The sequence below is a fragment of the Mus caroli genome, unplaced genomic scaffold (assembly GCF_978045245.1).
Source record: "Mus caroli unplaced genomic scaffold, Mus_caroli_1 scaffold_11, whole genome shotgun sequence".
Taxonomy (NCBI): Eukaryota; Metazoa; Chordata; class Mammalia; order Rodentia; family Muridae; genus Mus; species Mus caroli.
This window is the reverse complement of record NW_028227266.1, coordinates 99,998,240-100,010,970: the sequence shown is the minus strand read 5'-3', so window position 1 is coordinate 100,010,970 and position 12,731 is coordinate 99,998,240. Positions and strand designations below refer to the sequence as shown.

Below are 12,731 nucleotides of genomic sequence, written 5' to 3'. Positions count from 1 at the left end.
ATATATGTTATATTTTCCTGTCTGATCAGGCTTCTTGTCTATCAATCAATTCATGGGAAATAAAGGGGATAAACACTACAACGTTGTAGTCAGCAAAAGGTGGAACATGGGAAGCAACCCAGAACAAAGCATCCATCTCTTTACCACAGAAAGTACAAAGAGCTGTCAGGATGGCCAGAAGGTTGGGTGGATACTGCTCTTGTAGAGGACCGGAGTTTGGTTCCCAGGGACCACACTGGATGCTCAAAACTGTCTCTAACTTTAGCTTTGGGTGAGATGATTCTCTCTTCCTGACTCTTTGAACACTCGCGTCCACATGCACATTCCCACCCACAGACATATATATCTACTATACCTTAAAGTCATTAAGATAAATCTTAATGTTCAAGGAATGAAGAACATTTAAGAGACTAGCCAAATGCTGGGTCTGGAAGTTTGGTTCTATGTAGAGTACTTGCCTAGCTAGCATGCACAAAGCCCTGGGTTCAATACCCAGGACTGATAAATAAGCATATAAATAAAAATTTCTAACTTTTTTAAAGAGGGAAAATAGCCAAATGCATTGTGAGGACTTTGTCTGAGTCTTCCATTGTAGAAATAGCTCTTATAAAACATGTGTGGGAAGTTTGAATACCACATCATATATTAAGAAACTATACATCTTTAGAAATCACTAATTGAAATAGATTCCTTAATAATTTTGTGATTGTATTTTTTTAAAGATTTACTTATTTATTACATGTAAGTACACTGTAGCTGTCTTCAGACACACCAGAAGAGGGCGTCAGATCTTGTTACAGATGGTTGTGAGCCACCATGTGGTTGCTGGGATTTGAACTCTGGACCTTCAGAAGAGCAGTCAGGTGCTCTTACCCATTGAGCCATCTTACCAACCCTGTGATTGTATTTTAAAGTAGGTCTTACCAGTTAATGATGCAGAGTGAAATATTTACAAGTGAAATAATACTCTGAATATGAGTTTCTTCAAAATAACCCAGAGAAGCAAAGAAAACATACAGATGGAACAAATTAGCCAAAGAGTAATAATTGTTGAATTTGAGTGAAAGTGCACAACATTTCTTGTTCTTTCTATTTCTGAATTTTTTACTCTGTATGTTTGCAACAAAAACATACGATATTTGACATTATTCCTGCTGTATATTTTTTCATCATAAAATTGTTCAGATGTCCCCTTCCCTGAGAAAATGTATACCACTTTCTCTCCCTACCACAAAAGAACTCTGTTCAAGACTATTCCTCTATTATAATAACAAATTTCTCACTTATTCTCAAATATTTCTTTATTTCTTGACTATGCGCAAAGACTGTACATTCTATCCATAACACCTTCCTTAGAGACTGGAGCCCAATAATTGTGATAAGTTGGTAATTCACTAAGATAGAGGATGGTTCTATTGTATTGAATCAAATTTCCAGGCATGAAATCGTGTCCTTTTCTGGAACAGGGGTTTTATTTATTTACTTCCTACTTATTGAGACAGATTCTCATGCAGCCCAGGCTAGCCACAAACTTGTTATGACCCATAGCCAGCCTTGAACTTCTAATCTTCTAGAATTGCAGGCATGCACCTCCACACCCAGGAGGGATTATGTCCTTTTCATTCCAGTGGACTGTGTAAGTAAATGGAGGGCAAAGACCCCACAGGACTCCAAAGGTAAAGGCAGGGGGTAAGGTGTTGAAGTTCTGTGATTCTCTGTGTACTTCCTGTCCTTACCAACAAGAACTGTTCTGTGGCCTTTGTCACTTCTTTGTGTCTTGCCCTTCCTTCTTCACAGGATTGTTCTGACACAAAAGAAGATATTCCACGTGGTATGGTGAAGGTCTTTTTAAAATAGGAAAGTATAAAGTTGGGTGTGTAACGGTTTTTCTTCTTTCAAGACACCGAAGACCACATTCTAGCTATTAAAAAGATTAACTTGGTGAAATGACTCAGGATGTAGAGCCCATTTGAGGCAATTTTATATACATTTTTCTTTTAAAAATAAAAACATATTTCTTATAATCAACCTTACACATAGCTACAGAATGTAAAATTGTATACATTTTGTATGCATCATCTATACCTAAATGTATGTACGCATTACGTATGATTTCACATGTACACATAAGGCACTCTGGAAGCAACTGTTGTTTTGCTAAGAAATGTTGACAGAAAGGAAGAGATAAACCATGTACGCAGAGCCTGTTCTCACAGTTTGCCTAATGCCTGGCTCTTTAAAGTCTTATCTACATCTGGTTCTTCACCTCTACGTGACCGAATGTCACGTACTGTTCCTTCCCCTGACTGGCTTGCTCGTGTTACCTATGTGCTTACATAATGATCGATTGACTTTTTAATTTAGAATTGAACTGCATTATTTTTATTGTTGAGCTGTGGTAGTCATGTAGCCCAGGTTGGCCTCAAAGTAGCAGCAATGTAGCCAAAGTTCAAACACTTGGCACTTCTTGTTCTCTAGCCTCCTCCACCTCTGCAGAGCTTTGCAGACATACATTACCTCTCCCAGTTTATGTGGCTTTATCCTCGTTCACTATACCAATGGGGTTACATCCCTAGCCCAGTCAGCCCATTTATTTCCCACTTTTAGTAAAAGCAAACCTCGCTTATTATTTTAGCTAGGGTCAAAGCTTAAGAAATCAAAATTGCAAATGTCTCAGAACACTCCATTAAGTTGTGCGTTTGTTTTACATAGCTTTGTTTATTTAACAATTTTATTCTGTTTTATTTAACAACTTGCTTAAAAATAACTAAATAAATAAACTCTTCGTTCAAAACTCACACAACTTGGGTTGGGCGAATAGGAGCATGCTGGTGTGGGCCACAGTAAGAGTGTAGATTGTAGTCAGATGGAATAGCCTCCCGGAAGAGCAGGACAGTTATCGAAGAGGACAGTAAGAAGGGTAATAAAAAATAATGACGGCCATCATAAAATGTATACTCTTAACATGAAATTCAGTCCCCAAATAGTGCGAATAGCCTTCTCCTTTACACTAAATAAATCACAGTGGCGGCCGAGGCGACGGCTCTCGCAGCGCCCCTCAGGGCCCCCTTTCGGAGGAAGGAGAGTGGGAGGAACCCAGATCGGCCAGGTGGGCGGGGCCGGAGCCGAGGGGGCGTGTCTGGTGGGCGGACCTGTGGCGCTAGTGGGCGGGGCTGTGGCGCTGGCGGGCAGCTAAGCTGCTGGGCGGCTGGGCGGGGCGCGCTCAGGCCTCGGCTCCTCACGCGCGGCGTAAGCGGCCCAGACCCCGCGCTGCGGGAAGCCGGGGTGGCGTGTGCGCGTCGCCTGCGAGCCGAGGCAGCCGCGGGAGGAGGAGCAGCGGGCACTGAGGTAGGCGCACAGACGCGGGGCCTTAGGCCGGTTCTCCTTGGGAGCCCCCGGCCCTCCACGGGCTGGCGAGGCCGAGGGGCGGCGCACAGAGCCCGGGGCGGGCGGGGCCGGGGGCGGGGTCTGGCCTGGCCGCAAGGGCCGCGCGCGGTGAAGGGACTCCTGGTAGAACGCAGGCACGCCACGCCGGAGGACTCCCGTGGCTGGCGGCCGTGGAGAACGGTGGCCCGGGAGCTCCGCGGAGGAGGCCAGGGGGCCGGATGGCCGGCGCCTCCCACCTCGCGGGACGCCCGGGCCGGGAACTCGTTAACAGGAAAGCTTGGCAGGGCAGCAAATGCCAAGGTTCTGGAAGAACTGAGAGTCACGTCGTTAGGCGCTGAGGCTTTATTTTCCTTCCCCGCCCCCTGCCCGGCCTCGACCCGACTTGGCCAAAGAAGGATGTGTCACCAGTTCGGGGCTGCGGGCGGGATCCCAGCCACTCTGGGCACAGGGGCACCTGAAACAAAGGTATCGGGCGACCGAGTGGCTGAGCTGCGAGCACCTCAGCCGGTCCCACGGTCGCGCCGGCCGGGCTGCAGGCTTGAGGGGCGTTCTCCTTGGGGACCGCTCGATGGAAACCAGCTGGCCCGGCTTGGAGTTGATGTTGCATCGGAACTGTTGTGCTCACATTATTTCCATTCCTCCCACTCTGATAAAGCCTAGGGAAATTTTATCCCGCTTGATGGTCTGCAGATGCAGAGGGGGAGGACAAATTGCTGTTTGTAAATTATAAGGTATTTTCTTTGTAGAAAATAGTTTGAGAACATAGAATAAATGCTTGAACACGTAAGCGGAGAGGATGATTTGTAGTGCCTTTCAAAATTGGAAAAGAGTTCCTCCACGGATCTTCAGTTATGTACAAAACGTCCCCCGCCTCTTTGGTGCCAGGCATTTTTCTTTGTTCTTCCTTAGTGTCTGGCCTCAGTTTCTTATAAACAGAGCATCAAGCACAGGGACCCTAAGAATTGCCATACTAGGTCAGAGCATGGGAGTCTAGCTAAGCAGGCAGCAGGCTCGTGTTGTAGTAAACACAGGGCTTTCCTTGGCATCGTTAAAAATTATCTCAGTTTCTTTCACTGGTCTCCATGACGATTACTGAAAGCATTCTTAAAAATCTGAAGATGGCTCCTGATTTGCATGCAATTTATTCACGTTTATTGCATTCAAAAGGCTGTCTCACCACTTCTGACAAAACTTACGGCATGAGATACTCGTGAAAGGAAAAAAATGGCTCTTTTACACAACCTGGAAAGCTCAGGTCAGGAATACAAAGTTTTGCGGTTCTTTGGGGTTTGTTTGTTTGATTTTTGTTTTGTTTACACACACACACACACACACACAGAGGAAAAGTCTATACCAAGGCCGATGTGGCCAATAGCTTTAAACACCAACAACCTGAATAGTAGGCAGCTAATACTTTAACATTCACACATATGATTTACATATATTAAAAAGGAGCTTAGCATTCTCCACAGTGACTATCTGGCTTTATCTTGCCTAGGTAATCTGGCCTTAAGGTTCTGCTAAAACCACGTATCCTCAGAGAAAGGAAATTTTGCTTGAGCAGGAAGGGAATAAGGTTGGGCAGTTCTGCAGTACAGACTATTTGAAGGTAATAACTTAAACTTGTCAGCGACACATTTCAGTTCCAGTTGAACAGGGCTCTGTCACCTTTCAACAAGTAACTCAAGTCTCTGAAGCTCTTCTTGACATCCCCTTCACTCTGCCTTACACCTCAGCAAAATAACCACAACAGAACCCCGCCAAGTAAGGGGGAGGATGAGTCCCTTTTGAATAGTAGCATCCTCAGTCAGGATCTCTCTTATGTGGTGCTGTTGACATTTTAGATGAGATAATACTTCATCATGGTAGCCTAACCTGTGCTGTAGGTAGAGGATGGTTAGCCACACTCCTGACTTACAATCCTAGCTGTTAGTAGCACTACACACATATGTAATGGCAATCAAAGCTGTTTCTAGACATTGCTGGGCATACCCTGAGAAGGACCAAGGTATCCCTGGTTGAAAGCCATTGTCAAACGAACTGCTGCTTTAAGACCAGGACCCTGCATTGTCCTTGTTTGGTTATGTATTGACTCTGCTTTCTTAAGCTTCGGGGCAAGAGAAGTCATTTATTTAATATGTGACAGCCTGCTTTGCAAACTGTGTGGTAGGTAGGTAGGTCATGGAATACAAAGGTAAAAGCAACTGATTAGACCTCTGCACTTCTGTTTCTCATCATCTAATGAGGTAACTGGTGTGGACATATGTAATTACACAGTTACGTCATTACAGCAGCGCTAAATTCTGAGAGGAGAAGTACAGGTTTCCTGAATACACAAAATGTTAATCTTGACCTAGTCCAGAAACTGAGGAGTGTTCTTCCGTTGGGAAAAGAACATAAGAGACAGAGTCAGAAGGATAAACATGGGATTGGTAATTAAAGCTTAGGGGACCCTAAGATGAAAAAGAATAGGTCCCCCCAGCCCCCAGGAACCCAGAAGCTAGTGTGGTTGGAACTTGAAAGATTAGGGAGGCAGAATGATAGAAGTAGGGAAGTAAGCAGAGGCTGTCTCAGTCCAGCCTACTCACCAGAACCCACACAAGGAACTTAAATCAGGCCTTCTCCAGGTGTATTCAACAACAACATATTTTATTCCAGTCAACATTTTCCCCATGCCTTCTGAGTAGATAACCATTGCTAATAGTTCTGTTTACTATTCTGAACTTTTTTTTTATAGTTATCTTGTTTACACAAATGGTGGCATTCCCTTGGGAATTTACCCATTTTGATGTATATGACCTTTCATTTTATGGTTTCAATATAGATTTATCCATTCCCCTATTGATAGGCATGTAATTGTTTCCAATTTATTGTAAATACCACTGTGAATATACCAGTTCACATGTGAATGGCTATATTTGTGGAATAAATTGATAGAAATGTAGCTATTGGACCAAATATGTTTGTGAAAGATCAGCTATGGAAAAAATGATTTGAACAAGGTAACTAAAACATAAAAGGTAACTGAGACCAGGATGATAGCAGTGAGGTGGGAAAGAAGTTCATGTATCTATGAGATGCACTTAGGAGGTATGGTTGATAGGATTTAGAAGAAGATAATGGCACAAATGTTGAGATAGAGAAATAACTTCCTAGGGTGAATTCCAGGGCACTAGCTTGCCCAAAATGTGAATAGTGGAGTTGCTACAGGAAATAGAAAGCATCATAAGAATAGTTTTGGGGTGGATTTAAATCATAGATCATGTTGGGATGCTAAATGTTCATGTAAATGTGCCATAAAAGCACTTTACAGTTCAGAACCCATAGAAAGAAAGCATAGGACTGAAAGGCACTAATGTTTAGGTTTAAGTTGAAGTGTATGGGCGAAATTAGTCATTGCAGGTGCTGCAAACCAATAGCCTAACATAGAATCTAGACCATGGATGTTTTAGTTTGCCCATACAGTGGTTTTATCATTAGTTCTGCATTAGTTGCCAGTATTTTTAGATCTGAAGATTTTTAGAGAGAGAGAGAGAAAAATGAATGGCAGACTAAACTGGCTTTCATGTATTGCAGCAGTGATCAGAAGTAAGTCAAAACTGATTCCAGTCAACCACTCCCTAGGGCTGTGCCTGTCCTGTTTTGCCTCTGCATTGTGTAAGAGTGAGTGCATGTGTGCATGCATGTGTGCACCTGTGTGGAAGTCAAAAATGACTTTCAGGAGTTGGTGCTCTCCTGGAGGATGTAGGATCTTTGTTGTTTTCCCTGTGCCACCTCCTCTAGGCTTGCTGGCCCATGAGCCTTCTGGTGATGTTTTTCTCTCTGTGTCTTCCATCTGGCTGTTGGAGTGATGGCATTGCAGATGCATGTGGATGCACTGTAGCCTTTGAGAGTCAAACTCAGGCTTGCATACAAGTGCTTTTACCAGCTGAACCAACTTGCTGGCCTAATTCTGTGTGCTCTTGAATATGTGATCCTGGTCAAAAGAGAATCGTTTTCTTTTTGGTTTTACATTGGAAACACTGAATGATTCAAAAAACAAAAACCCACTACAGCTGGGTGGTGAGGTAGCTGCACAAGTATGAGATGCCTGAGGTGCAATCTCCAGTATCTATGTAAAAATCTATGCCTAGCAATAGAGTCGCCAGGAATTACAGTGCTGTGACAGAGACAGGAGGATCACTGGAGCTTGCCAACCACTAGTGTGCCTCCAGGATCAGTGAGAAACCCTGTTCACCTTCTCTGGCTTCTCTATATGAACATGGGTGCACACATATGTGTACATATACCACCACTGACACACACACACATGCACACACTTAAAAAGCAAAAGACAACAACGACAAAAAAACAATGCTGAGGTCCCTCTAAGAAATTTCTGTTTCTATTTATTTGGTCTGAATTGCAGCTTTGTAGGTTTTTTTGTTTTGGGGTTTTTTTTTTTTGGTTGGTTGGTTGGTCTTTGTTTGGGGTGTGTGCGCACGCCTGTGTGTGCATGTGTGTGATGGTGTTACTTTGTTGTTGTTGTTGTTTTTAGTTAGGGTCTTGCTATGTAGCTCTGGATGGCCAGGTACTTGCTGTTAAAGCAGTAGGTGTCCTGTAAGTAACTGCTCATCCTGCTCCGCCTCCTCAGTGCTGGCAGCCTTGAGGTTCAAATGCTCCTCAGATGAGAACCACTGACCCAAGATGAGCAGCAGAAGAAGGCTCAGAGCTGGTTTTTTAGAATAAGATAATAAGAAGTACTTATTAGCTATAAGAAAATAATGAAGAGGTACTGTGAGGGGCACCTAGCTTGATGTTAGGTATGTGGTTTAACTGAATGCATACTGTGGAGATTTTAATTAGATGAGGCCAAAAATGTTTTGTTGCATATAGGCAAGCACACTGTACTTAAATGAGGTATTAAAGGATTTCAAAAGTAAACCACACTTGGAGCTGGAGAGATGGCTCAACACCCACATGTTGGTCACAACTATTTATGACTCTAATTTTAAGTGGTCCAGTGCCCTCTTCTGGCCTCCACAGGCACCAGCACACATGTGGTGCACACACATGAAGGCAAAATACCTGTACACATATAAAATAATAAATAAATTATTTTAAAATAATAATCCATACTTGATTTTTGCTTTATATTCTTTCTTTAAAATCTAATTGTAGTTTAAGGCATGCCATAAAGGCAAGGGAAGGTAGTGATTCCAAAGGAAAAAAGAAATCACCAAGTAGTTAACTGTGCTGAAAATCATCTGTTAAATTTAAGACGGAACTTGCTGGGCAGTGTGGTGCACACCCTTAATCCCAGCACTTGGGAGGCAGAAGCCAGCCTGGTCTACAGGGCAGCCAAGGTTATATAGAGAAACCTTGTCAAAAAGAAGAAAAGAAGAAGAAAAAGAGGAGGAGGAGATTTGACCTCAGCAAGAGTCATTCTATAATAGAAAAAGTAGAAACCAGATTGATATAAGTATGACTGTAAGAAAATTGTGAATGTTCAAAATAATCTGTGTGTCTCAGTGCACTGTGGATTGAACCCAGGGCTTTGCACATGACAGGCAGGGTTCTACCACTATACTATATTTCTAACCTATTTTGACAGAGGTTCTTTTTTAATTAATCATTCCATTCATTTACATCTCAAATGATATCCCACTTCCTAGTTACCCCACCACCAACCCTTCATCCCACATCGCCCTCCCCTTCCCCTTTGCCTGTATGAAGGTGCTCCCCTACCCACATACATTCTCCCACCCCACCGCTCCAGCATCCCCCTATCTATGCTGGGGCATCAAACCTCCCCGGCACCAAGTGCGTCCCCTCCCATTGCTGTTCGACAAATTTTTTGAGAAGTTTATCTGAAAAAGGTGGCATGGTGGGGGGGGGGGCGCTATTATCTGTGGTACATAGCAGATGTTCAGTATGTTAAGTACCCAAACACTTAGGACTTTTCAGGGAGGTAGCTAGATAGTGCCTGAGCACTTGTCCTCCTCATCATTGAGAGTTTTCGTGCATTTGTTTTAAAGACTGCTTTTCACTGGTGAGATATTTTTCTAGGACTCCAAAGACTCCTGAAGGACCTGATGGAGGAGTTAGTGATTTGGCCATAAGTCTCTTGCTTATCTAGAAAGCCATGGAGTTCCTAAAGGCCAGTAGTGATCTAGGCTCCAGTAACCCTGACATCATCTTTCCATTCAAGTGATGAACAAAAACCAGATTCTTAGCATATTGAAAATGGAGTATTTGGCTATTCTAGGAAATGTGTATTTGTCAGATTCCCAGGAGCAGAATTACATTTTTTTCTCCAGTTAACTTGATATTAGAACTTGATTTTTCCAGTTGCATACATCCAGGTATAATTGTTGAGTTATAAAAATTGATTAGAGGGGCCTGGGGAGATGGATGGTTCAGTGGTCAAAACACTTGGGGTTCATGTTCCCTAGTACTCATATACACGCTGGGTGGGTGTGGCAGTTTACCTGTCAGTCCAACCTTAGAAGGCGAGACTGGGATCCTCAGAACAAGCTGGCTCTGAAGACTGACCTTACTGATGAGCTCAAGGAGGTGGGGACCTGGAGACATGGCGCAGTGGATCAGAGTGCTCTTGCACAGGAAGGGGTTCAGTTCCCAGCATGTACCTAGAGGCCCACAACCACCTGTAACTCTAGCTCCAGGGGATCTTATGCCCTCTACTGTCCTCCTCAGGCTCTTGTGTGTATGTGGAGCATATACATAAATAAATAAAAATTTAAAATGGAAGAACAATCGGAAGGTTCCCAGTAACAACTTACGGCCTTTGTCTGGGTGTACAGACACCCATGTAGATGTGCTCATACACACGAGTAGGAAGAAGAAAAGGGGCAAAAGAGGTGATTGTGTACTCCAGGTATTTTATCACGGCTGCGCTTTCCTCTCCTGATAGTTGCCTTTACGGGAGGGAGCTTGGCTCTTTGCTGCTGCTGATCGGTGTGCTTTCAGCACCATCATGGTCACATTCATCCACCTCTGTGGGGTTTTCCTAAGAGTTTGTAACTGCAGTCCTTACATTTAGGTCTGCTGGCCATTTTGAACTAATTTTGTATATAAAGTCAGGCCTGTCAATGGATAACCTGGTGTTCCTGCACTACTTGTAGAAAAGCCATATGATTTTATGTAAGTCTCATGCTTGTTTCATTGTTATAATATTAAACAGGGGCCCCAAATAGATGAAGTAGTTGGAGAGATGGTATTATATATCCAGAACTAAACATATATTCTTGAAAGGTATTTGTTAAGTCATATACTTGTTCCCAAATTGTAGGATATCTGTTTTAGGTTTTAAGGGCCCTATGAACTGTTCAGTCATAGCAGGGAAATAGAAGGCTGTATTTCCATATTGAACCAAGAATTCTTAAGTTCTACTGTAGTCTAGAAAGACTACTTCCTGATAAAATGTCTGATGACTTTAGTAATCAATAACTATTTGTCTAGTTACTGATATATGCCACTTACTGTTTTAGAATCTGGAAATGCAGTGCCTTCTGGTTCAAGAAGTAGCACAAGGCACTGTGTTCTCCATTGTCTCTTGACTCTGCATCTGTGTTGTACAGCTATCCAATTCAGTGACTCAGTTTTCTTTTCATTCTAATCAGGCCTTGAATCCATACTAATTAGGACTTTTCTCCACATATGTCTCTTACCAAACTAGCCCAACACTGACTGTCACATTGCTAACCAGTGAGTCAGTTCTCTGTCTTCCTTCTACGGCATCTTACACTGTTAGTTACTTTTTTGTTTTTAATGCTTTCTTCACTCTGCCTCTAGCACAATTCATCATCTCAATTTTCTCTCACTGGAGGCTTTTTTTTTTTTTCTGTTTTTTTTTTTTCCTACTTCTCATTATCTTCCTAACCTTTAAAAGTTGAAGGCTACAGAGCTTTATCTCAAAACTACATTTCCCATAACCTATCACATCGTTGCATGTTTTTAAAAGTAACTTTTTCTTTTAGAAGTTGAGGACAAAAACCTTCTGTCAATTTTGATTCTCTTTCATCTTATGTTCAATCTGTCATCAGTAGTACTGAATCTACCTTTCAAGTGTTAAGTCACTAGATTGTCACATTCTACTCTCTTTATTGTTTCCTTGCTCAGACTACCATAATACTTCTAGTGCAGGGCTGAAGTATTTCAACCTGGGGCTGGCATCATCCCCTTGGGGGACAAATGGCTCTTTCACAGGGGTCACCTAAGACAGTCTGAAAACATGGATATTTGCATTTAGATTCATAACAGTAGCACAATTACAGTTATGAAGTAGCCATAAAAATAATTCTATGACTGGGGTCACCACAACATGAGGAATTGTATTGAAGGGTCACAGCCCTGGGCAGGCTGAGACCCACTGCTCTAGTAGACCATTACAATACCCTCTTTTTCCTGCTGTGTCTTTTCTTTTCTACAACCTGGTACCAACACAGGAACAAGAATTTTACTCCCTGTCAACAGTTAAATTCTCTACTCAGAGGCTTTAGACTTGCCTTTAAGGCCCACTAACCCCCAACCCCACCCCTGCAACCACAAACCTTCATTGTTTTGACTTCATCTTCTACTCCTTAGAGGTTGTTTTTGGCTGAATTGCAAATAATACCCTTCTTCCAGCATGGTTATCTCAGACATTTTCCCTATGACGCTTCTTTGCATTTCCAGTACGATCTTTGTCAGAGTTCACTTTTCTTGGCAGTGCCTCTCTTCTCTTTCAGACTGCCTTGGCCTCTCCGCACCTGATGATTCTGATGAACCAACACACACACACACACACACACACACACTTGTAAGAAGCACCTGACTTTATCTCCTCTTGGTGTTTATTTTATTCTATTTTGGGTATTTTGTTTGATTTATTTATTTATTTTCTCCAATGACAGGGTCTCATTCCGTAGCCCAGATTGACTCACAGCCGTATCCTGCCTCAGCGCCAGAGTGCTAGGATGATAGGCGTGTAAACTCTCCTTACTTATTCATCCACCTTTACCTACCATTCAAATGGAATCCCTCTAGTTAAAAAGAAAAAGAAAAAAAAAAAAAAAAGGAAAAATTCCTGTCTATGAGATCAAAACTTGAAAACTAAATCAGTGGCTGAGTGGAATATGCTATTAAAGTCTTAGAAGCCATAGCAGGGCACAGTTCTTTTTCGGTGTAGTTTCAGCCATGCTCCCTATTTTACAGTTGTGAGGACTGAGGCCTAGAATGCCATTGAGATTAGTACTGATGCATAAACTCTGTGACTCAAGCCTTTTTATTAGCATTTTGTACTTAGCTCTCAGGCAGCTGAGGCAGGACTATTCCTCTAAGTTTGAGGCCAGTCTGGGCTACAA

At 42.7% G+C, this 12,731-nt stretch overlaps 1 protein-coding gene across 1 annotated transcript in view; it reads left to right on the top strand.

The window, feature by feature from the left end:
• Nucleotides 1-3,207: 3,207 nt before the first annotated feature.
• The window catches only part of Ppp2r3a (protein phosphatase 2 regulatory subunit B''alpha), a 133,097-nt gene continuing 123,573 nt past the window's right edge, over nt 3,208-12,731 (top strand). Inside the window, exon 1 of the mRNA XM_021171945.3 lies at nt 3,208-3,348. The gene's annotated coding sequence lies outside the window, so the exon portion shown is untranslated. The remainder of the gene's footprint in view (nt 3,349-12,731) is intronic.